Source organism: Pongo abelii, chromosome 2, assembly GCF_028885655.2.
Source record: "Pongo abelii isolate AG06213 chromosome 2, NHGRI_mPonAbe1-v2.0_pri, whole genome shotgun sequence".
Taxonomy (NCBI): domain Eukaryota; kingdom Metazoa; phylum Chordata; class Mammalia; order Primates; family Hominidae; genus Pongo; species Pongo abelii.
Window position 1 is genome coordinate 106387960 of NC_085928.1, and position 26927 is coordinate 106414886.

The window sequence follows — 26927 nt, forward strand, 5'->3', positions numbered from 1 at the left end:
CCCAGGAGTTTGAGACCAGCATGGCAACCCTGTCTCTACAAAAAAAAAAAAAAAAAAATTAGCCAGGCATGGTGGTGCACACCTGTAGTCCCAGACTCTTGGGAGGCTGAGGTGGGAGGATCATTCACTTGAGCCAAGGAATTTGAAATTGCAGTGAGCCATGATCGTGCACTCTAGCCTGGGCCACAGAGTGAGACCCTGTCAAAACAAAACAAAATCATAGAATTCAGTGGTTTTTGGTGTATTCACAATGTTGTGCAACTACCACCATTATCTAAGTCCAGAACATTTTCATTACCCCCAAAAGAAACCTCATACCCATTAGCAGTCTCTTCCATTCCCTTCATTCACCCAGCCTCTGGCAACCACTAATCATCTTCCTGTCTCTATTCTGGACATTCCATATAAATGGAATCATACAATAAATGGCCTTTCTGTGTTTGGCTTCTTTCATTTAGCATAATGCTTTTAGGTTCATCCATGTTGCAGCATGTATCATTTCATTCATTTTTATGGCTGAATAATATTACATTGCATGGGATATAATGCATTTTGTTTATGCAGTCATCCATTGATGAACATTTGAGTTGCATTTTTTTTAGCTATTATGAATAATGCTCTGTGAAGATTCAGATATGTTTTTATATGGACATTTATTTTTGTGTAAATACCTAGAAGGAGAATTGCTTGGTTATATGTTAATTATGTTTAACCTTTTAAAAAATAATTTATTGCCAGGCGTGGTGGCTCACGCCTGTAATCCTAGCATTTTGGGAGGCTAAGGAGGGTGGACTGCTTGAGCCCAGCAATTCAAGACCAGCCTGGGGCAGGCGATATGGTGAGACCCTGTCTCTATTAAAAAAAAAAAATTAAAACCAGAAAATTATTTTTTTCTTTTCTTTCTTTCTTTCTTTCTTTCTTTTTTTTTTTTTTGAGACTGAGTTTCGTTCTTGTTGCCCAGGCTGGAGTGCAATGGCACGATCTCAGCTCACGGCAGCCTCCGCCTCCCAGGTTCATGTGATTCGATTCTCCTGCCTCATCCTCCTGAGTAGCTGGGATTACAGGCATGCGCCACCACGTCTGGCTAATTTTGTATTTTCAGTAGAGATGGGGTTTCTCCATGTTGGTCAGGCTGGTCTCGAACTCCCAACCTCAGGTGATCTGCCCACCTCGGCCTCCCAAAGTGCTGGGATTACAGGTGTGAGCCACTATGCCCGGCTTTCTTCTTTTTTGAGACAAAATCTTGCTCTGTCACTCAGGCTGGAGTGCAGTGGTACGATCATGATTCACTGCAGCCTTGACCTCCAGGGCTCAGGTGATTCTTCCACCTCAGCCTCCTGGATAGCTGGCATTGTAGGTGTGTGCCACCACACCTGGATAATTAAAAAAACAATTTTAATTAGAGATGGGGTCTCATTATATTGCCCAGTGAACTCCTGGGCTGAAGCAATCCTCTTGCTTGGACTCCCAAAGTGCTGGGATTACAGGTGTGAGCCGCCATGCCTGACTGATAGTATCTTTTGAAACACAAAAGTTTTAAATTTTGATGAAGTCCAGTTCATCTAGTTTTTTCTTGGTTGCTTGTGCTATAGGTGTCACATCTAAGAAATGGTTGCCTAATTTAAGGTGATAAAGATTTCTCTTGCCGTTTGTTCTTTCATTCATTTGTTCATTCTTTCTTCTTTCCGAGACAGGGTCTCTCTCTTTTGTCCAGGCTGGAGTGCGGTGGCATGATCTCTGCTCACTGCAGCCTCCACCTCTCAGGCTCAAGCTATCCTCCCACCTCAGCCTCCTGAGTAGGTAGGACTACAGGTGTGCACCATGATGCTTGGCTAATTTTGGTAACCTTTTTTTTTTTTTTTTTTTTTTTTTTAAGACGGAGACTCGCTCTGTCGCCCAGGCTGGAGTGCAGTGGCGCGATCTCTGCTCACTGTAAGCTCCGCCTCCCGGGTTCATGCCATTCTCCTGCCTCAGCCTCCCAAGTAGCTGGGACTACAGGTGCCCGCCACCATGCCTGGCTAATTTTTTTTTTGTATTTTTAGTAGAGATGAAGTTTCACCATGTTAGCCAGAATGGTCTTGATCTCCTGACCTCATGATCTGCCCACCTCGGGCTCCCAAAGTGCTAGGATTACAGGCGTGAGCCACTGCGCCCAGCCGAGATGTGGTCTTACTATGTTGTCCAGGTTGATCTCGAACTCCTGGGCTCAAGTGATCCACTTTCCTTGCCTCCCAAAATGCTGGGATTATAGATGTAATTTATGTTTCTTTAAATAATTTTATAGTTTATCTGTTATATTTAGTTTTTTTAATCAATTTCAAATTAATTTTTATACATGATGTGTAAGATAGGAGTCCAAAATCTTTTTCTTTTTTTTTTTTTTTTTTTGTTGAGATGGAGTTTCACTCTGTCGCCCAGGCTGAAGTGCAATGACATGATCTCGGCTCACTACAGCCTCCACCTCCTGGGTTCAAGCAATTCTCCTGCCTCAGCCTCCCGAGTAGCTGGGATTACAGGTGCCTGCCACCACACCCAGCTAATTTTTGTATTTTTAGTAGAGACTGGGATTTCACCATGTTGGCCAGGCTGGTCTCGAACTCCTGACCTCAGGTGATTCACCTGCTTTAGCGTCCCAAAGTGCTGGGATTACAGGCGTGAACCACCGCCCCCGGCCCAAAATCTTTTTCATTTGTTTTTTTTGGTGTATGGATATCTAGTTGTCCTTGAACCAGTTGTTGAAAAGACTTTTCTTTTTCCATTGAATTGTGTATCATCTTAGCATCCATGTTTCGAGTCAATTGACCATAGAGGTGTGGGCTTATTTCTGGACTTTCTTTTTTTTTGAGACAGAGTCTTGCTCCGTTGCCCAGGCTGGAGTGCAGTGGCGTGATCTCAGCTCACTGCAACCTCTGCCTTCCAGGTTCAAGCAATTCTCCTGCCTCCGCCTCCTGAGTAGCTGGGATTACAGGCATGCGCCACCACACCCAGCTAATTTTTATATTTTTACTAGAGACGGGGTTTCACCATTTTGGTCAGATGGGTCTCGAACTCCTGACGTCAAGTGATCCGCCTGACTCGGCCTCCCAAAGTTCTAGGATTACAGGTGTGAGCCACCGTGCCCGGCCTGGACTTTCAATTCTATTCCATTGGTGTACGTCTATGCCAGTACCACCATACTTGCTTTCTTGTATTTTCACCCTGTGGTACTACTATCTGCTACTATCTGCATAAATATGCTGTCTTGATTAATGGACTTTTGTAATATGTTTTGAAATTAGGAAGTGTGAGTTTTCTAATTTTGTTCTTTTGAAGATTGTTTTGGCTATTCTGGATCCTTGGCATTTCCATTTGAGCTTTAGGATCAACTTGGCAACTTTTGCAGAAAAGGCAGTTGGAATTTTGATAGGGAATGCCTTAAATCTGTAGATCAATTTAGAGAGTGCTGCCATCTTAACAATGTCAGATCTTCCACTTCATGAACGTGGGATGCCTTTCCATTTGTTTATGTCTTTAATTTCTTTCAAGAATATTTTGTAGGCTGAGTGTGGTGGTGGCTCACACCTGTAATCCCAGCACTTTGGGAGGCTGAGGTGAGAAGATTGCTTGAGCCCAGGAGTTTGAGACCAGTCTGGCCGACATATTGAGACCCTATCTGTACACACACACACACACACACACACACACACACACACACACACACACACACACACACACACACACACACACACACACACACACACACTGCCCGACCCTATCTGTACACACACACACACACACACACACACACACACACACTGCCCGACATATCAAGACACACACACACACACACACACACACACACACACACACACTCTCTTAGCTGGGTGTGGTGGCTTGCCCCTGTAATCCTAGCTACTTATCAGGGTGAGGATAAGGTGGGAGGATCCCTTCAGCCCAGGACGTCGATCTGTGATCCTGCCATTGCAGTCCAGCTTGGGCAACAGAGTAAGCCTCTGTCTCAAAAAAAAAAAAGTGTGTATATATATAAAATGTATTTTGTAGTTTGTTTTTTCTTTTCTTTTATTATTATACTTACAAGTTCTAGGGTACATGGGCACAATGTGCAGGTTTGTTACATATATATACATGTGCCATGTTGGTGTGCTGCACCCATTAACTCATCATTTACATTAGGTATATCTCCTAATGCTATCCCTCCCCCGCTCCCCCCACCCCATGGTAGGCCCTGGTGTGTGACATTCCCCACCCTGTGTCCAGATGTTCTCATTGTTCAATTCCCACCTACGAGTGAGAACATGCGGTGTTTGGTTTTCTGTCCTTGCAATAGTTTGCTCAGAATGATGGTTTCCAGCTTCATCCATGTCCCTACAAAGGACATGAACTCATCCTTTTTTATGGCTTTATAATCCTTTGGGTATATGCCCAGTAATGGGATGGCTGGATCAAATGGTATTTCTAGTTCTAGATCCTTGAGGAATCGCCACACTGTCTTCCACAATGGTTGAACTAGTTTACAGTCCCACCAACAGTGTAAAAGTGTTGCTGTTTCTCCACATCCTCTCCAGCTATTTTGTAGTTTTTAGTGTACAAGTCTTTTACTTTAAATTTATTCCTGAGTATTTTATTCCTTTTGATGCTATTGAAAATGGAATTATTTTCTTATTTCATTTTGTGTTGTTGATTGCTGGTATAGAGAAATATAAGATTTTTATAGATCTGGTATTCTGTGGCCTTGCTGAACTTTTTTTTTTCTTCTTTTTTTTTTTTGAGATGGAGTTTCACTCTTATTGCCCAGACTGGAGTGCAATGGCACAATCTCGGCTCTCCGCAACCTCCGCCTCCTGGGTTCAAGCAGTTCTCATGCCTCAGCCTCCCAAGTAGCTGTGATTACAGGCATGTGCCACCATGCTTGGCTAATTTTGTATTTTTAATAGAGCCGGGGTTTCTCCATCTTGGTCAGGCTGGTCTCAAACTCCCGACCTCAGGTGATCCCGCCCCCTCAGCTTCCCAAAGTGCTGGGATTACAGGCGTGAGCCACCGCGCCTGGCTGAACTTGTTTACTAATGCTAATTGTGTGTGTGTGTGTGTGTGTATGTGTGTATTCCTTTGGATTTCCATATTGTTTTAAAATTATTATTATTTTTTGAGATGGAGTCTCTCTGTCGCCCAGGCTGGAGTGCAGTGGCACAATCTCTGCTCACTGCAACCTCTGCTTCCCAGGTTCAAGTGATTCTCCTGCCTCAGCCTCCTGAGTAGGTGGGATTACAGGCATGTGCCACCATGCCCAGCTAATTTTAGTATTTTTAGTAGACAGGGTTTCACCATGTTGGCCAGGCTCGTCTCCAACTCCTGACCTCAAGTGATCCACCAGCCTCAGCCTCCCAAAGTGCTGGGATTACAGGCGTGAGCCACTGCACTTGGCCTAAAATTAAATATATCTTGCCACTGGCCTGAGAGTCCCTTGAAGTCAGAGACCATACTTCATTTCTTGTTTCTCTTTCTCTACTGGCAAGTGTATGTTCAATTGATGCTGCAGTCAGGTGCTATAGTAGTGGGACTTAGCAGAGCATAATGCCACTAATGACTTGGAAAATGGCACAGAAGGGAAGTGGGATATTGTAAAACTATTTTTACCTATTATAAAATGCTTCCTGAGGTCCAGAAAAGGCAATTCTCACGTTTGTCTCTGCTTTTCTGTGCCTCTTGCGCCTAATTATCCTTTGTTTCTGGAACTCAGAATACTAAGGATCATAAAGTTAGGTGTTTAAGAATAGGAACATTAATTTGATTTTATATATTATTTCCCTAGGGAAATGTGTTCTGGCCTCATTAAAAAAATAGTTTTTTCATGAATTTATAATTTATTTATTTTTTTGGGACAGAGTCTCACTCTGTTGCCCAGGCTGGAGTGCAGTGGCGCGATCTCGGCTCACTGCAGCCTCTGCTTCCTGGGTTCAAGTGATTCTCGTGTCTCACCCTCCCAAGTAGCTGGGACTAGAGGCACACGCTGCCACACCCAGCTAATTTTTGTAGAGACGCAGTTTTGCCATGTTGGCCAGGCTGGTCTTGAGTGCCTGACCTCAAGCGATCTGTCCACCTTGGCCTCCCAAAGTGCTGGGATTACAGGCATGAGCCAGCATGCCCGGCCAAATTTATTATTAGTAGTAGTAGTATTTTTGAGATGGAGTTTCACTCTTTTGCCCAGGCTGGAGTGAAGTGGCAGAATCTTGGCTCACTGCAACCTCCGCTTCCTGGGTTCAAGTGATTCTCCTGCATCAGCCTCCCGAGTAGCTGGGATTATAGGCGCATGCCACCATGCCTGGCTAATTTTTATATTTTTAGTAGCTAGGCTGGTCTCGAACTCCTGACCTCAAGCGATCCACCTGCCTGGGCCTCCCAAAATGCTAGGGTTACAGACGTGAGCCACTGAGCCTGGCCTGATTAATTTATTTATTTTTATTTTTTATTTTTTTGAGACCAAGTCTAACTCTGTTGCCTGTAGTGAAGTGGTGCGATCTTGGCTCGCTGCAACCTCTGCCTCCTGGGTTCAAGCAATTCTCCTGCTTTAGCCTCCCGAGTATCTGGGACTGCAGGCACGCACCACCGCACACTGCTAATGGGGTTTCACCACATTAGCCCAGCCAGTCTTGAGCTCCTGACCTCTAGTGATCTACCTGCCTTGGCCTCCCAAAGTGCTGGAGTTACAGGTGTGAGTGACCGCACCCGGATACTTTTTTCATGAATTTAAAAGTATTTATCACAATGATTGGCTATGTTCATTGTTAATTCTGTGTTCAGATTTTTTCTTTTTCTTTTCTTTTTTTCTTGAGACGGGGGTCTCAGTCCATTGCCCAGGCTCTGGAGTGTGGTTTGGCATCATGGCTCGTTGCAGCCTTGACCTTCTGGTTTCAGGTGATCCTCCCAACTTCAGCCTTATGGGTATCTGGGACTATAGGCGTGTGCCACCACACCTGGCTGATTTTTTTTGGTGTTTTTTTTGTAGACACAGGGTTTCACCATGTTGCCCAGGCTGGTCTCGAACTCCTGAGCTCAAGCGATCTGCCCATCTTGGCCTCCCAAAGTTCTGGGATTACAGCTGTGAGCCACCGTGCTTGGCCCTCAGATTTCTTCTTGAGTAAACTCAAGCTTACTTATTTTCCTTTCCCTCTTATTCACTAAGTTACAGAGACATGGGAGTAACAAACCATTTGCAGTTAAAGGGCAGTATCTGACCCATTTGTTTGTTATATTTTTGTCTGCCTTTTATTACCAGACATGGAGAAATGCTTTTTAAAAGCACACTGTACTTCAAAACGGGGTAGTTCCCTTTTACTTCATTTTATTTATTTTTTTGAGACAAGGTCTCACTCTGTCACCCAGGCTGGAGTGCAGTGGTGTGATCACTGCTCCCTGTAGCCTCAACCTCCCAGGCTCCAGTGATCCTCCTGCCTTAGCCTACCAAGTTGATAGGACTACAGGTGCTCACCACCATATGGACCTGGCTAAGTTTTTGCTTTTTTTTTTTTTTTTTCCTGTAGAGACGAGATCTCACTATGTTGCCCAGGCTGGTCTCTTAACTCCTGGCCTCAAGGGATCCTTCTGCCTCTGCCTCCCAAAGTGCTGGGATTACAGGTGTGAGCCACCACACCTGGCTCAGAGTTCCCTTTTAATAAGAAAATATTAAAATGTTTTTTTAAAAGAATGGATTGGTGGGTCCACACTTCCAACCTGTTCTACAAGAACACAAAATAGGGCCAGGTGCAGTGGTTTACACCTGGAATCCCAGCACTTCGGATACCAAGGATGGGAGGATTGCTTGAGGCCAGGAGTTCAAGACCAGCCTGAGCAACATAGTGAGACCCCATTTGTACAAAAAGTAAAAAATTAAAAAAAAAAAACTCAAATAGAACAGGTAAAGAAGATGAAATTACTGAAAAGAAAGCAAAAAAGGCCAAGAGTAAAATTAAAATTGAAGAAGATGGGGAAGAAGAAAAAGTAGTAGTGGTAGAAGAAGAGGTCTCTGTGAAGAAGAAGAAGGATAAAAAGAAACGTGGTTGGGCATGGTGGCTCACACTTGTAATCCTAGCACTTTGGGAGGCTGAGGTGGGAGGATCACTTGAGGCCAGGAGTTCAAAACACGCCTGGTTAAGTAGCACCTGAGGAGGGAGAAAAAAAAAGAAAAAAGAGACTACCCTGGCCAACATAGCAAGACCCCATCTCTGAAAAAAACAAAAAAAGTTTAAAGAAATTATCTGGCCATGGTGGTGTCTGTGTTCCCAGCTACTCAGCAGGCTAAGGCAGGAGGCTTACTTGAGCCCAGGAGTTTGAGGTTACAGTGAGCTATGATCATGCCACTACATTCTAGCCTGGGTAATGGAGTGAGACCCTGTCTCAGAAAAAAAAATTTTTTTTCAATAATATTGCTAGTTTAATAGGTTAAAAAAAGGGATAATCTCACACTTTTAATCACATCTGATTTTCTTAAAACAATAACATCAGTATTGCATGGTCATATATCTGATAATTAAAGGTAAGTTTGGGTCACCGATAATGAGGTTCTCTGATATAGCCAGTGGCTTTAGTACCCAGCCAATTTAGTATGTTCCATTTTAGCAAGTTTCTCTTGGGCTGGGTATATTTTAAGAGTGTCAGTGGCTACCCAGACAGTTGTTCTTTATCAAGCTAAAGTAAGATAACAACAATAGGGACAAAAAAATGTTTGAAAGTTATTCTGAATAACTTTGGTGTGCTCAGTATAGCTGAGACTTGCTGAGATGCTTCAGAGGCAAACCAGTCAGCATATTTCATCAGTCAGAGGTGGGGTGCCTTTCAACAGTGTGTTGTCTAAAAGTCTAAGGCAGACTTGCCAAAATTAACAAACTTTGCAATTGTCAGTGACAGGCAACTATAGTATGGCAGTAATAGCACTGGACTGAGTGTCAAAAGACCAAGGTTCAGGTTTCATCTGTACCACATAATAGCTGTGAGGTCTGGGGCAGATCAGTCTGTTTCCTTATTTATAAAATCAAGGTTGTGAGAATTAAAGGCTTTGTGACTGGGATAGGTGACCTTCAGAATGCTAGTAAGATACTGTCTAGTGATACAAATAAAAAAATAATTTTTGTGTATATGGAATTGGTGAAGCATTGATGTTTTCAATGGAAATTACATTCCCTGTAAGTTTCATTGGGTTATATAGATGGCAAATTGGCTGTGAAATATGAAACTCATGGACTTACTGGAACCACTTTGCGTCCCAGAATAATTCTGCCTTCTCCTAAGGTCATTTACTAAGTTGTAGCTGAGTCAGAATTTGAACTTTAATCTCTGGCATTCTTTCTACTGTGTTCAATTTAATACCTCAGATATTTATATACCTTCTAGGTGCATACACTGTGGTTAAGTGCTGTAGGTGATTTTTTAAAAAGTAAAATAGAAGAAACAATACACACTGACTTTAAAACACTGACTTTATTATTAAAAGTGTCATGATACACACTGTAAATATTATACATACTGTGAATAGGTATGAATGACTAAGTGGATTTAAATGAATGTCTTAGGAGCCTGGCATGGTGAACTGTGCCCATAGTCCCAGCTTCTTTGAGACGGACGCTCTGTTGCCCAGGCTGGAGTGCAGTGGTGCGATCTTGGCTCACTGCAACCTCCACTTCCTGGGTTCAAGCAATTCTCCTGCCTCTGCCTCCCGAGTAGCTGGGATTACAGGCGCCTGCCACCACACCTGGCTAATTTTTTGTATTTTTAGTAGAGACGGGATTTCACCATGTTGGCCAGGCTGGTCTCGAACTCCTCGTGATCCACCCGCCTTGGCCTCCCTAAGGGCTAGGATTACAGGCGTGAGCCACCACACCTGGCCAGTCCCAGCTTCTTGAGAAGCAGAGGCAGGAGAATCACTTGAGCCTTGGAGTTCAAGTACAACCTGGACAACATAGTGAGACCCTACCTCTAAAATATAAATAAATAAAATAAATGCCTTAAGGAGTTCATGGTGCTTTGTTGAATTGACTCACAACCAAGGATTCAGTTAATTTTCATTAGTTTTTAATTAGTAGAGCTGGATGTTTATTACTTAAATATTCCTTTTTTTTTTTTTTGAGACAGAATCTTGCTCTGTTACCCAGGTTGGAGTGCAGTGGCACAGTCTCGGCTCACTGCAGCCTCTGCCTCCTGGGCTCAAATGATCCTCCCACCTCAGTCTCCTGAGTAGCTGGGATTACAGGTGTGTGGCACCATGCCTGGCTAATTTTTGTATTTTTTGTAGAGATGAGGTTTCACCATGTTGCCCAGGCTAGTCTTGAACTCCTGAGCTCAAGTGATCTGCCTACCTCAGCCTCCCAAAGTGCTGGGATTACAGGTATGAGCCATCACACTTGGTCCTTAAATATTATTTAAAATAGTTTTTAAAAAAATGCTTCTCTGGGCCAGTTGCAGTGGCTCACGCCTGTAATCCCAGCACTTTGGGAGGCCAAGGCAGGTGGATTGCTTGAGGCCAGGAGTTCGAAACCAGCCTTGCCAACAGGGCAAAACCCCGTCTCTACTAAAAATACAGAAATCAGCCGGCCATGGTGGTGCATGCCTATAATCCCAGCTACTCGGGAGGCTAAGGCAGGAGAATCGCTTGAACCCAGGAAGCAGAGGTTGCAGTGAGCCGAGATTGTGCCACTGCACTTCAGCCTGGGTGGCAGAGTGAGACCCTGTCTGGGGATAAAAAAAAAAAAAGGCTTCTCTTGTTAACTTTGAGACAGTAACGAGGAGGTGGTGTTATTCAGGTAGTCAGAAGCATAAATGCCCAGACTGCCTCTATATTTTTAAACCTAAGAAAGTGAAACCCCTGTCTCTACAAAAAATTTAAAAATTAGCTGTGCACTGTGGCTTGTGCCTGTAGTCCCAGCTACTCTGGGAGGCTCAGGTGGGAGAATTGCATGAGCCCAGCAGATAGAGGCTGCAGTAAGCCATGATTGCACCACTGCAATCCAGCTTGGCGCAATCACGCCAAAAAAAAAAAAAATTAAAAATATAAATGAAAATACAGGGGAACATAATATTCCAGACCTTTAGTATTGTGTTGAGGTTTTTTTCCCCTCTACTGTAAAATGAGAGTGTTCAGTTTTAAGAGGCACATTTTCAGAGCATGGATAGATTCTTTCCAGAAGAAAACAGTCTGTCTGGTGATGGAGTAATTAAAATGATTTGAGACATTATTTAAGGAATTAGAGTCTGGGTGCGGTGGCTCACGCTTGTGATCTCAGCACTTTGGGAGGCTGAGGTGGGCGAATTACGAGGTCAGAAGATCGAGACCATCCTGGCTAGCATGGTGAAACCCCATCTCTACTAAAAATACAAAAAATTAGCCAGGTGTGGTGATGGGCGCCTGTGGTCCCAGCTGCTCAGGAGGCTGAGGCAGGAGAATGGTTGCAGTGAGAGGAGATTGTGCCTCTCCACTCCAGCCTGGGAGGCAGAGTGAAACTGTGTCTCAAAAAATAAAATAAAATAAAATAAAATAAATATATATGTGATGGCTGAATCCAAGGATGTGGAACCTGTGGCTTTGGAGGGCTAACTGTATATCAAAGATCTGGCAAGTGGAATAGGCATTAGATTTAGTATTTTGTTGCTTTGACCAAAGAACAAGGACCATCAAGTAGAAGTTAAAAAGAAAAATGGAATGTAACTTTCTTATAAGACAGTGAGTTTCCTCATGTTAAAGTAAGATACTGAGTTTAACTTATGTTAAAACAGAGCCAGGGTATTTAGAGATACTGAGGAGGTAGTTAAGTTGAATGACCTTTAATGTTTTTGTAAATAAGTGGTTCTTAATTTCATTGAGTATATATCCCTTTGAGAATCTAACCAACAGCAAAGACCCTGTCCCCAGAAAACTTCTATGGATATACTATATAGGTATATATTTTCTTTCATCCTTGAAAACTACTTTTTTGGGGGGCATAGTATTGTATGTTTGTTTGTATGTTTATTAGTATTGCATTTTATTTTCTTTCAGTTTATTGAATTTATTGTTTCTTTTTTGTTGTTTTCGTAGAGATGGGGTCTTACTATGTTGCCCATGCTTGTCTCAAACTCCTGGACTCAAGCAATCCTCCCACCTCAGCCTCCCAAAGTGCTGGAATTACAGGCGTGAGCCACCCTGTCCAGCCTTGAACTTATCATTCCATTATCTTCTGGCTTACATTGTTCCTTGAGAAGTTAGCCTTGGTGTTAATATCTGTCAGGTACTCTGTGGCATCACTAGTATTTTATTTCCTCAAACTGCGTGACTTGACAGTCATTGGCTTATCCAGATTATAAGAAACTAGGATGCCAGTGCATACAGGGATTCCTCCGTGGCTATGATTTCTCAGGAATTTTTTATTCTTTTGATTTGCTCAACACCAAGGCAGGCCTCTATGTAGTCCGCTAGGGATAGTGAAAAATTTGGGGCTTGGTTTAGATTGGAGAGGTATATGGTGGGGTGTCTTAGAAGGCTTAACTTTGGGAGGGCTGAGGGCATTGATTTCTGTCCCCCTTGCCTTGTGTGGCCTTTGAAATGAAAGATTTAGATTAGGGCTTCACAGATTTTAGTGTGCATACAAATCACATGATCTTTTTATAAGGCAGATTCTGATTCTGAAGGTTTAGTGTGGGACCCAAGATTTTGAATTTCTGATCTATAAGGTGATGCTAATCCTGTTGGTCTACAGATGACACTTTAAGTTGTAAGGAGTTAGATTGCTATGTTTGAGATGTGAGTGGTATTAGTAATATTAGTCATGGTTATGAGGTGGTACAGTAGTATATAAAGAATGAAGATCATTCCATTGTGCAGAGGTTCTTTTTTAAAATTAATAGACTTTTTTTTTTTTTTTTTTTTTTTAAAGAGACAGTGTCTTGCTTTGTTACCCAAGCTGGAGTGCAGTGGCACGATCATAACTCACTGCAGCCTGGAACTTCTGGGTTCAAGCAGTCCTCCTGCCTCAGCCTCCATAGTAGATGGGACTACACGTGCACACTACCAAGGCTGGCAATTTTTTTTCTTTTTTTGTAGAGACGAGTACTTTCTATATAGTGGAGCTGAAAATTTTTCATTGCCTAGTGATGTAATGCTTGGCATGACACATTAGTTTTTCTGTTTTTAGATACGTTTAGATACACAGATGCTTACCATTGTGTTACAACTGCCTGCAGTATTCAGTAGTTACATACTGTACAGGTTTGTAGCCTAGGAGCAACAGATTATACCATATAGCCTAGATGTGTAGCAGGCTATACCATCTAGGTTTGTGTAAATACACTCTATGACGGTTGCACAATGATGAAGTCACCTAACACATTTCTTAGAATGTATTCCCGTTGTTATGTGATGCATGACTGTATAATTGTAACCGCCCAACGGGTTCACCTTGCCCGCTGCCTCAACAGAACCTATTTATCAAGATGGGAATTACAGTAGAGAAAGAGTAATTCAAGCAGAACTGACTGTGTGGGAGACCGGAGTTTTATTATTACTTAAATCAGTCTCTCTGAGAATTTGTGAATTGGAGTTTTAAAGGATAATTTTGTGGGTAGGAGACCAGTGAGTCAGGAGTTCTGATTGATCGGGTTGGAGATGAAATCATAGTTAGTTGAAGCTGTCGTCTTGTGCTGAGTCAGTTCCTGGATGGGGGCCACAAGACAAGATAGGCCAGTTTATATCAGTCTGGGTGGTGCCAGCTAATCCATTGAATATAGGGTCTGCAAAATATCTCAAGCACGATCTTGGGTTTTACAATAATGATGTTATCCCCAGGAGTAATTTAGGGAGGTTTAGAATCTTGCAGCCTCTAGCTGCATGACTCCTAAACCATAATTTCTAATCTTGTTAGAATTTGTTAGTCCTGCAAAGGCAGTCTAGTCCTCAGCCAGGAAGGGGGTTTGTTTTGGGAAAACTAACCTAAACTGTAAACTAAGTTCCTCCCAAACAAAGTTAGTTTGGCCTAAGTCTAGGAATGGCCTCTTTGTATATTTTGGATACCAGTTCTTTGTCAGATATGTGTTTTGCAAATATTTTCTCCCAGTCTGTTGTGTTTCTATTCTCTTAGCAGTGTATTTTGCAGATCAGAATTTTTAACTTCAATAAAGTCCAGCTTATCAGTTTTTTCTTTCCTACATCATGTTTTTGGGGTTGTATCTAAGAAGTCATTGCCAAACCCTAGGTCACCTAGATTTTCTTCTGTGTTATCCTCTAGGAGTTTTATAGTTTTGTATCTTACATTTAAGGCTATAATCCATTTTTTTTTATGATCCATCAATCTTTTAATCTTCCACAGTTTTGGTGGGTTCTCTTGGACTTTATTCTCTAGCAGTTCATGACCACGTACCATTTACAGGCATGAGTGATAAACTTCATAGTGGCTGAGAAAGATCAACAGAATGAGTTGCCTTGTGCTATATCATGGTCCAAAGGAGATATGTCAGTGATATATGAGTGACTGAGTTTTTACTAGTTGAGATGACATCCAGGTACCTTTTGGTGATGAAACTGTTTATTGTTTGTTGCAGAGTTCTACTGCAGACTAACAATACCTGAACCCATTTAATAACCCATGTATATTAAATATGATATGATTGGGATTTTAAAGGCCAGAGGTTTAAGAGAGAGATGTTCAAAAGTTTTTTTTTTTTTTGAGACAGAGTCTCACTCTGTGGCCCAGGCCGGAGTACAGTGGCACAATCTCAGCCCACTGCATCCTCCACCTTCCAGGTTCAAGCAGTTCTCCTGCTTCAGCCTCCTGAGTTGGTGGGATTACAGGTGTGTACCACCAAGCCGGCTAATTTTTTGTATTTTAGTAGAGATGGGGTTTCACCATGTTGCCCCCAGGGTGGTCTCGAACTCCCGAGCTCAGGCAATCCGCCTGCCTCAGCATCCCAAAGTGCCAGGATTATAGGCGTGAGCCACCCGCTTCAGCCTCCCAAAATGCTAGGATTACAGGTGTGAGCCACTGTGCCCGGCCCAAAAGTTGTTGAATTTTCAAATAATTAAGATTTCATGTGTTCATATGGACCATAAAGGATCAAAATAAGTGTGGCTTGCCATTATTGTAATGTTGCTATCCTGAGTGGGTCTTTTTTTTTTTTTTTTTTTGAGATGGAGTCTTGCTCTGTTGCCCAAGCTGGAATGCAGTGGCACGATCTTGGCTCACTGTAACCTCCACCTCCCAGGCTCAAGTAATTCTCATGCCTCAGCCTCCCAAGTAGCTGGGACTACAGGCGCGCGCCACCATGCCTGGCTAACTTTTTGTATTTTAGTAGACACGGGGTTTCACTATGTTGCCCAGGGTGGTCTCGAACAACTGAGCTCAGGCAATCTGCCCACCTTGGCCTCCCAAAGTGTTGGGATTAAGGCGTGAGCCACTGTGCCTGGCCCTGATTGGGTTTTTATCATTATCTGTTCAGTTCATGTAGTTTTGGCTGTTAATTCTGTACTTGAATTATTCAATCACAAAGTGTTTTTACTGACTGCTGACTCTACTTTCACTTTCATTACTTAATGATGAAGGCTGTTTAAAATAATATTGTAATACCGGGTGTGGTGGCTCACACCTGTAATCCCAGCACTTTGGGAGGCAGAGGAGGGCAGATCACCTGAGGTCAGGAGTTCAAGAACAGCCTGGCCCACGTGATGAAACCCATCTCTACTAAAAATACAAACATTAGCCGGGCGTGGTGGTGTACGCCTGTAATCTCAGCTACTCGGAGGCTGAGGCAGGGAGATCGCTTGAACCCGGGAGGTGGAGGTTGCAGTGAGCCGAGATCGTGCCATTGCACTCCAGCCTGGGCGACAGAGCAAGACCTCGTCTCAAAAATAAATAAAATAAAATAATATTGTATCTAGATTTTCAAATCAGGTGTTTATGCAGGAAAAGACAATTGTTTTATTGGTTTTAGAAAACCAACAAACCAAAGCAACAATAAAGATCCCTGTATACATTTTTTTCTTTAATTAATGAATTACTTGGGTCATTCTGATAAAATAAGATACTTTCTTGTTACCGAATGCCAGTTTTATCAGATGAAAAGGACTGTGTTCATAGATGATGGAGATAATCACCAGTTCTGATAGTTACTCTAAAAGATAAGACATAATCCTATTCAGCCAGACCTAGTGAAAATCAGAAATACCGATGAAACTTGGACAAGTAGAGTAAGATTTTTGGCTTAAAACACCTTTGCAAGTGGGTGGGTATGTGTAGTATTTATGTTTGCTACCTAGTTTCTAAAGACTCCCTACTATATGCTAATTTTTAAATTATATACATGGTACTTTTTAAGCCTCGCAGGCTGGCCAGCTGGCCTGCTGGCCTCCCTCCCTCTCTCCCTACAATAAATTAGCTAAAATAATGAGGTAATATCTAAGTCATTGTAGTCTAGGACTGAGTCATTGTTCTCTTTGAAAAAATTCCAGAATACTTTATATTTTCTTGAAGGTAACTTTTTTGCACTTGTTTTAAGGTATTGTTACTTTATTTACAGCCAATGAAATGGAACTGTTAGGTTTGTAAGCATCTTATATTTTTGAAGTGCTGATTGTATGCTCAATCTAATTCAATAAATATTTATTGTCTAATATGTTCTAGGCTTTGGTGTAGGTGCTTGGGATATAAGGATATGTAACTCATAGTTCAGCCTTAAGTCTAAATATTTAGTATATTTGTGTTTTTTAATTTAGTTTTTAAACACAGTTTTTTTTAAATAAATTAATTTTGAGATAATTATAGATTTACATTCAATTGTAAGAAACAATAATACAGAGATATCCCTTGTACCCTTTACCCAGTTTTCCCTGGTGGAAATGCCTTGCAGAATCATGGTACAATATCACAACCAGGGTATTGACATTGAAACAGTTAACAGTAAAGTGGTACAGCCACTCTGAAAAATAGTTCGGCAGTTTGCCTAGGAGTACAGTTGCTAGGCCATATGGTAGTCGCATGCTTACTTTTTAAAGAAACTGCCGTTTGTATTGATATAATATGGTGGAGGCCCAGGTTCCCCATGTGGTCACCACTGACCTTGTTACTGGTCTGCAGGGATGAAATTCCTAGCTACCCTACTTGGCTTTCTCTGTCTCCACCTTGGACGGGGTGTTGAGTGCCTAATTACAGCTTTGAGAGGTTGGAAATCTAGGCTCCCCACTTGGCCTTTACTAGAACAGGTAGGTTTTAAACCACAGTATTTTCTTGGTGTTTGGCTGGAGTAGATTGGTTATTGTCTAAAACATTTCTGTCTTGCTAGACTGCTACTTTGTTGGTCTTTTAGCTAAAGAAGCCTGACTTTTGTTGGGGCTTTTCTTTTTTTTTTTTTTTTTTTTTTTTTTTTGGAGACAGCGTCTTGCTTTGTCACCCAGGCTGGAGTGCAGTGGTATCATCTTGGCTAACTGCAACCTCTGCTTTCTGATTTCAAGCGATTCTCGTGCCTCAGCCTCCTGAGTAGCTGGGATTACAGGAGCCCACCACCATGCCCAGCTAATTTTTTTTTTGAGATGGAGTCTTACACTGTCGCCCAGGTTGGCGTGCAGTGGCATGATCTCGGCTCACTGCAACCTCTGCCTCTCAGGTTCAAATGATTCTCCTGCCTCAGCCTCCTTAGTAGCTAGGATTACAGGCGCCCGCCACCACACCTGTAATCCTAGCTACTTTATTGTAGTTTTAGTAGAGACGGGGTTTCACTATGTTGGCCAGGCTGGTCTCGAACTTCTGACCTCATGATCCACCCGCCTTGGCCTACCAAAGTGTTGGGATTACAGGCGTGAGCCACCGTGCCTGGCCTGCTCAGCTGATTTTTTTTTTGTTTTTTGTTTTTTGTTTTTTTGAGGTGGAGTCTCGCTCTCTTGCCAGGCTGGAGTGCAGCGGTGCGATCTCGGCTCACTGCAATCTCCGCCTCCCGAGTTCAAGTGATTCTCCTGCCTCAGCCTCCTGACTTGCTGAGACTACAGGTGCGTGCCACCACACCTAATTTTTGTATTTTTAGTAGAGATGGGGTTTCACCGTGTTGGCCAGGATGGTCTTGGTCTCTTAACCTCATGATCTGCCTGCCTCGGCCTTCCAAAGTTTTGGGATCACAGGTGTGAGCCACCATGCCTGGCCTGGGTGTGTTTTTAAAATGACATTTATTTTTTCTTTTTGCAAAAAGAAAAGTTTTATTTAATGTAGAGAATTTAGAAACACAAAAATTATAAAAGAGAATAACATTTTCATATATATTCTTCTAGACATTTCCTTTGAATATATATACATATTTTTCTTGTGAAAACAAGAACTATGTATACTACTCATGAACTTTTTGCTGAATATATTATAAGCATCATTCCTTGTTAATAAATATATGAATATAGCACCAATTTGGTATCAATCAGGTTGTAATATGCACATTCTGGAGATCATCTATATGTGTTACTCCCCTAGGTCAAGTGCCTGAGAGACAGTTCATGTACAAATAAACGACGTACTTTTTCACGTGAATCTCATAGTTCAGACATCACTTATATACTAGAGAGAGTTAGAAGTAAATCAGATTTAGTCATTAGTTTTAGAAATACCGGGTATTTGGGTAGGTATTTAGATTTTAAAGTTTAAAAATAAAATGAAAATAAAAGTGTTCACGTGGCTTTACAAATGCTATTTTGATTAAAATTCTTGTTCATATTTTCCATAATATTATAAGAAGGGTCATTATACTTTTCAGAAGAACATTTGAGATAATAATGGCTTTCTTGTTTGTTCTTGGAGGAAATAGGAGATACTAGCAGTGTTTGTTTCAATGAACCCTAGCATTAGTTTTCTGCTGGAACTTGCAAAACAGAAACCAGAATGACTTAAATCTTTTCCATAGTACAGTTTTTTCTAATTGCTATGTGGTATACTTGCAGATGTTCAGATTTATTGGGAAATTTAGATTTCATAGCTTAGGATTTTTGGTGTTAGCTATTCAGATTGATGCATCAGGTCTAATTAAAAATTATACTCAATTTTATTTTCTTGTACTTTATGTTATCTTTTTCTTCTGATATGAGTAGCTGCAGTGTAACTCAAAACCAGTAATTATAAAACCACTTAATGAATGAATGTAGATGTAAAAGCATATAATATTTGGAGTTGTTTTAGTTTCTGTTTCTTTAAAGGTGAAGGTACATATGTCATAATTTGTTTGGGAAGCTATCCTTTCAACTTAACATGGAGTTGAAATTGAAATGTGTTCTTAGACATAAATTTGAGATGTGTTATTGAACATATTTAACACGTTATCAGTTTCCATATTTTTCCAAGCAGTTAACCATTGGGTAGTGCACAGCAAGCTCATTCTCCTCTTAGCCGGTCTGTGTATCTTGTGGTTTGAGATGTTCATCACTGTCTGGCTGTGAACCCCAGATGTCCTCCTGGTGATCCTGGAAGGTATTTTAGAATAGTTTTGGCCTTCTGCTTTTGATTCTAATTTATGAGATCTGGAGTGGAGTCCAGAATCTGAATTTTAAAAAGAATAGCTCTATTGAGATATAATTTATAAAACATACAGTTCAGCCACTTACAATGTACAGTTCAGTGGTTTTCAGTGTTTTCACAGTTGTGCATCCATTACCACAATCAGTTTTAGAACATTTTCATTACTCAGGCAGGATGCGGTGGCTCACACCTGTAATCCCAGCACTTTGGGATGCTGAGGCAGGTGGATCACTTGAGGCCAGGAGTTCAAGACCAGCCCGACCAACATAGTGAAACCCTGTCTTTCCTAAGAATACAAAAAGTTAGCTGGGTGAGAGAGTGCACGCCTATAATCCCAGGTACTCGGGAGGCTGAGGCATGAGAATAGCTTGAACCGGGACGTGGAGGTTGCAGTGAGCCAAGATCACGCCACCGCACTCCAGCCTGGGCAACAGGGCGAGACTCTGTCTCAAAAAACAAAAACAAAAAAACCCACCCTGTTCTCCTTAGCTACTCCTCCACCTAATCCTTCCATTTCCCTGCACTCACAACTCCTAGATTTTTATGGTGTATGGCTCTCAGTGGGCGTAGGGGTAGAGTTGTGATTTTGCCCTTTAGGGGACATTTGACAGTATCTGGAAACATTTCTCATGGGTCACAACTGGGAAGGTGCTATTGGCATGCTGTTAAACATCTTACAGTTTAGAGGACCACCTCTCATAACAATTTTCTTATCCAAAATTTCAGTAGTAAAGGTGTTAAGAAACTCTGGAAGAGAATTAGACTAAACAAATTGCAAGATCAAATTTTTAGCCCTCACATTGGCAGTAGGATATTATCTTACATGGTCGATTTATAATTTATGTAAAATCGTTAAATGTATTGGGGATATACAGATGATAGAAAAAAGAGTCTTAGGGACCTAAGGGACTCAGTGTAGTCTAGTCTGGAATATTACGATGTCCTTGCTGGGAGCCATGAACCCTAGTCCAGAGCCTGGGATGTGGTTGTTGAATGAACATGATTATGTGATGGTAGTTTGAACTAAAATGATTCTTAGTTATTTCATAATTGATGAATATCTAGATTGGTAGACTTCACATAGCTATATAGACTATTCCGTCTTTTAATCCCCCTATCTTGCCAAAATCAATAACCATAAAAAAGATTGTGTACAAGAGTCTGATTTTTATAGTTTATTTCAAAGAAATTATTTAAGAGTCTCAATGGTGCTATAAAGAAATTAAAGACTGGCTGTGGTTTGGTTGACTTGAAAAGGAAATGTGGGTCTGAGTGTGTGTGTTTAATTTTTAAAATTTTCTTTTGTTTTTGTTTTCAGAGAGAGTCTTGCTCTGTCTCACTGCAGCCTCCGCCTCCTGGGTTCAAGCAGTTCTCCTGCCTCAGCCTCCTAGTAGCTGGAATTACAGGTGCACGCCACCACACCCAGCTAATTTTTGTATTTTTAGTAGAGATGGGGTTTTGCCATGTTGCCCAGGCTGGTCTTGAACTCCTGACCTCAGGTGATCCATCCACCTTGGCCTCCCAAAGTGCTGGGATTACAGGCATGAGCCACCACAGCCGGCCTAAGAGTGTGTGTGTGTGTGTGTGTGTGTGTGTAAATTGAATGGTTTTCAAAGGTGATTTGATTAGCATTTGAATAGACTGTGAATCCAAGATGTTTGTGTTCCCTTCCCTCATTCTTCCATTCTTTTCTCTGTTTGTCAATTTTTGTACCACGATATATGAGGGATTAAAGAAAACTTTTAGAATAGTTTTGGCTTTCTGCCTTTTTTTTTTTTTTTTGAGATGGAGTTTCACTCTTGTTGCCCAAGCTGGAGTGCAATGGCGCGATCTCAGCTCACCGCAACCTCCGCCTCCTGGGTTCAAGTGATCCTCTTGCCTCAGCCTCCCGAGTAGCTGGGATTACAGGCATGCGCCACCATGCCCAGCTAAGTTTTGTAGTTTCAGTAGAGATGGATTTCACCATGTTGGCCAGGATGGTCTCGATCTCTTGACCTGTGATCCGACTGCCTCAGCCTCCCAAAGTGCTGGGATTACAGATGTGGACCACCGCGCCTGTCCTCTGTAGTTTTTTTTTTTTTAAGTTTATGATAAATTGAAGCAACACTAAGAAAATCAGATAATACAGGAATATTAAATGAAAACTGAAGCTTTCTGATAAATGAAAAGTAGCATCTCATTGTTTAATTTGTATTTCTTTTTAGATGAAAGAGGCTGAATTTTTTTTTTCACATTTATTATTTGGATTTCTATGAAGAGTTTGTGTCCTGGACTCATTCTTCTGTTGGGTTGTTGATAGTTTTTCTGTTTGTTTGTGAGAGCACTTAGTATATTATAAAAATTAATCCATTATGTAGTATATGTAACACAAATATTTTCTTCTACTCCGTTATTTGCCTTTTGACTTTACTGTTTTTTTTGTTTTTTGAGATGGAGTCTCGCTCTGTTGCCAGGCTGGAGTGCAGTGGTGTCATCTCCGCTCACTTCAATCTCTGGCTCCCGGGTTCAAGCGATTTTCCTGCCTCAACCTCCCGAGTAGCTGGGATTTACAGGTGTGTGCCACCACGCCCAGCTACTTTTTGTATTTTTAGTAGAGACGGGGTTTCACCATGTTGGCCAGGCTGGTCTCAAACTCTTGACCTCAGGTAATCCACCCGCCTTGGCCTCCCAAATTGCTGGGATTACAGGTATGGGCCACTGCACCCGGCCAAAAATTTTTAATTTAATTTAATTTATTATTTTTTTTTTTCCCAGACGAAGTCTCACTCTGTTGCCCAAGCTGGAGTGCAGTGGTGTGATCTCGGCTCACTGCAACCTCCACCTCCTGGGTTCAAGCGATTCTACTGCCTCAGCCTCCCGAGTAGCTGGGACTACAGGCACGCGCCACCATGCCCAGCTATTTTTTTGTGTGTGTGTTTTTAGTAGAGACAGGGTTTTACTATGTTGGCCAGGCTGGTCTCGAACTCCTGACCTCGCGATCTGCCTGCCTTGGCCTCCCAAAGTGCTGGGATTACAGGCGTGAGCCACCACGCCTGGCCTTAATTTAATTTTTACTAGTCAATTTTTTTAGTAGACCTGGTCTCACTCTGTTACCCTGGCTGGAGTGCAGTGGTGCCATCATTGCTCACTGCAGCCTGAACTCCTGGGCTCAAGTGATCTTCCCACTCATCGTCCCAAGTAGCTGGGTCTATAGGTATGCACTACCATGCCTGGCTGATTTTTGCATTTTTTGTAGAGAAAGGGTACGGTTATGTTACTCAGACTGGTCTCAGACTCCTAGGCTCAAACAATCCTCCTGCCTTGGCCTCCCAAAGTGCTAGGATTACAGGCGCTGGATCCAGCTGGCAGTTTCTTTAAAAATTGAACATATACTTACCATACTACCCAGAAATCACTCCTTTGGTTATTTACTCCAAATAAAATAAAATTTATGTTCACTTAAAAACTTGTACATAACTGTTCATAGCAGACTTATTCAAAACAGCAAAATGTGAACCAATCCAAATGTTGTGTCAACAAGTGTAAAGCAAAACATATGACATCCATAGCATGGAATACTACTGAGCAATCAAAAGGAACAAGCAAGCTATAGATAACCTGCAACACCTTTAATAGACTACAAGGGTAATATGCTTAGTGAAAAAGCTAATCTCAAGAGGTCACATACTATATAGTTCCATTTGTATGACATTCTCAAAGTGACAAAACTGTAAAGATGAAGAATAGATTAGTGATTGCCAGGGGACAGGGGGGTAGTGGGTGGAGGGGCTATAAATACAGAGAGGTAGCAGAACAGTTCTGTATCTTGATTGCAGTTGTGGTTATAAAAATCTATACATGAGACAAAACTGCTTAGAAATACACACACCACAAACGCAGGTTAAAAAAATAGTGAAAACTGAATAAGGTCTGTAGTCTAGTTAACAGTTATGTATCAATGTCATAATGTTTGAGACCAGCCTGGGCAACATAGTGAGATCCTGTCTCTACAAAAAAATTTTAAAAATTAGCCCAGTGTGGCGGCATGCACCTGTGGTCTCAGCTACTCTGGAGGCTGAGGTGGGAGATCACTTGAGTCCTGGAGGTTGAGGATGCAGTGAGCCTTGGCCCTGCGACTGCACTCTAGCCTGAGTGACAGAGTGAAGACTTTGTCTCAAAAATAAAAAATAAATAAAAAGATAATTGAGATCTGGATCTACCTGATGATAAAGTGTGTGTTCCTTGCACAGTACCATCTAGTCTTGCCTGGTAATTCCTTTCAGGCCTTTACTTGGTTCTTAAATACTAGATGTTGCCAAATAAGTGATGCTACTTTTACTAGGTGTGGTTAGGAGGCACAGCATCCAAAGCAAGACATGAGATTGTAATACAAGGAAGGTGATGGCTTGCTCCATTGTCTGCGGCTTTCTTATGTTGTTGTAATGGGAGCTTATCAGTGTGCACCATGATCAGGTTACAGCATCAGGAGGAGCCCTACAACCTATTTTAGATTCACAGTTAATATTCTCTGCTTTTTTCTTTGTTCTTGTCATTTTCTTTTCTCTTTTGTACTTTCTCTTTCTCTCTCTCTTTTTAAAAGATGGGAGTCTAGATACATTGCCCAGTACAGTGGCTGTTCACAGGCATAATCATAGCTCATTGCAGCCTTGAACTCCTGGACTCAAGCAATCCTTTCTGTTTCAGCTTTTCAAGTAGATGGAACTATAGGCTGTGTGTCACTGTGCCAAACATCTCTCTCTCTCTGTTTTTTAAGTGATAGAGAAACCACAAATGTGTTTTTTAAAGAACCAGCATTTTTTCAGATACCAAATATTTGTGTAGCTGATGATCAGGCATCACTAGGAGTTTCCTTTTGTTGACAAATTCAAGAGAGACATCATTCCAAATGAAATTTTATTCTGAAAGTGAATTTTGTGAAAACCAGTGCTAAGAAAATAACAAAATGAACGAACACCAAAACACCCATGCGTTTACAAGGAAACAAGAAAACATTGAGTTAAAATAAGTAATTGTGTCTACTTGACAGATGTTGGGTTTTCTTTCCCTCTTGGACTATTGTGTTTCCTCAATTTGTAGGTTTCATGTCATCTTTTAAAATAGTAGCTATCTTTTGACTCCTTATAAGTTATGTTGGGCCAGGCCACCTTACCACATGAATTCCCTCCCCACTTTGCTTGGTATTTGATACCCTGCTTTCAGCCACCATGGCTTCCTCCCCACCCCTAAACGAGGACTCTGATTTTGCTCTGCTTGCTCTACCCTACCTGATGGCTTTAGGCCAAATTGTTTAGGCTGACGGGAGTCAGATTTTATTTTTAGAGAGAGAATTCTGGTGACCATATGGAGAGCTGGGTGAGAGACTGTCAGTGTTCAGTTGAGTCTAGTGCAGAATCTAGGTGAGGGGTTTGAACCAAGGTACATGGGGATGGATAAGGAAGACTAAGCACTCTACAGATGATGATGATAATATGATTAATTATATAGGTTATAATTTACTGAACACTTGCCATCCCTCATAGCAACTTCATGATTGAAGGCCTTAACATTTTTATTTATTTATATTTATTTATTTATTTATTTATTTATTTATTTTTTTGAGATGGAGTCTCACTCTGTCGCCCAGGCTGGAGTACAGTGGTGCGGTCTCGGCTCACTGCAAGCCCCGCCTCCCGGATTCACGCTATTCTCCTGCCTCAGCCTCCCAAGTAGCTGGGACTACAGGCGCCCACCACCACGCCCGGCTCATTTTTTGTATTTTTAGCAGAGACGGGGTTTCACCGTGTTAGCCAGGATGGTCTCGGTCTCCCGACCTTGTGATCTGCCTGCCTCAGCCTCCCAAAGTGCTGGGATTACAGGCGTGAGCCACCGCGCCCGGCTAACAGTTTTATTTTACAGATGAGGAAACAGTCATGGAGAGATTACATACCTTGCCCAAATTTACCTAGCTCAACAGAGGAAAAGCAAGGATAGGAATTCAGGTGGTCTGATTTTAGAACCTGTGCTTTTGACCATTATACTAGCTGGGGACTTTATTTTTCTGTTAGAAGTGTTCAACAATGAAAGAGCCACCCTGTGAAGTAATGTGGGCATCACTTGAAATGGTCAGGCAGGAAGTAGACGGGTCATCAGTATCTACATCAAGGGTCCACATACACACTGTGGCTAGATTACTGTGAAGAAGGCTTTTAAGTTCTGTGATTTTCTGATGTGATATACAGGGAGTTGTTGCTTTATGTGGTTCTCATATACACACGTTTCACTTACCGTGGTTTGGTTAAATAAGACCAATTCCCTAATAACATGGTTTAAATTTTACACAGCATATTAACTGAATAATCGTATAAAGTACAAAATTCGCTGCCAGCTCTTCTGTCACTACATAAGTAACAATTGTGCAAAGCATGGATTTGTGTTACCTCCTTGTCTCCCAGTGATAAATCTGTGTGATAGTTAAGAAAAATCGATAACCGATAGAGAGAATTGGCCGAAAAAGATGAAAGTTCAGCAAAAAACCAAAAAGTAACAACAGTGGAGGTGAAATTCAAATTGAACTCAAATGGAGTTATAGAAGAAATAGATCACTGAGGGAATGCTGATGCTCCCATTCAAAAGACTCTGGATATGTAGCCAAAATAACTTAGTGAAGGTGAGCATATCTACATAAGTGAAGAAAGTGCTTTGGTTAAAAAAAAAAAAAAAAAAAAAAGTGATGCAAGAAATTGCATAGTGAAAGAACTCTCGAAGGTATTCTGTGATATTGAAATACGAAACATAAAGTATTTGATGCTATTCTAGACTCAGACAGGAGTGTGACAATTGGCTAAGGCATAGAAAAGATGTCTGTTGCAGCCGGGCACGGTGGCTCACGCCTGTAATCCCAGCACTTTGGGAGGCCGAGGCAGGCGGATCACAAGGTCAGGAGATCGAGACCATCTTGGCTAACAGGATGAAACCCCGTCTCTATTGAAAATATTAAAAAAAAATGAGCTAGGCGTGGTGGCAGGCACCTGTAGTCCCAGCTACTCGGGAGACTGAGGTAGGAGAATGGTGTGAACCCGGGAGGCGGAGCTTGCAGTGAGCGGAGATCGCGCCACTGCACTCCAGCCTGGGAGACAGAGTGAGACTCTGCATCAAAAGAAAAAGGAAAAGAAAAGATGTCTATTGCATATCATAAATTGTATGATGAGAAGAATGTAAGCACTATTTAAACTACCCCTAATAAATTTTTTCAAAGAAATTAAACATTATAATTTTCAGTATTTCTATGTTCTCTAGTGCAGTGGTCCTCAACCTTTTTAGCACTATTTAGTGGAAGAAAGTTTTTCCTTGGAAGGGGACACTGGGGGAGGGGATGGTTTCGGGATAAAACTCTTCCACCTCAGAAGATCATCAGGCATTGGATTCTCATAAGGAGTGCACAGTCTAGATCCCTCG

General features: G+C 41.8%; 1 protein-coding gene across 45 annotated transcripts in view; it reads left to right on the top strand.

Annotated features, from left to right (window-relative positions):
• MAP4 (microtubule associated protein 4) overlaps nt 1–26927 on the top strand; it is a 228772-nt gene that overhangs the window by 10785 nt on the left and 191060 nt on the right. The window contains exon 2 of one of the 45 annotated variants that reach the window (XM_054550383.2): nt 17869–17989. The gene's annotated coding sequence lies outside the window, so the exon portion shown is untranslated. 45 annotated transcript variants of the gene reach the window in all.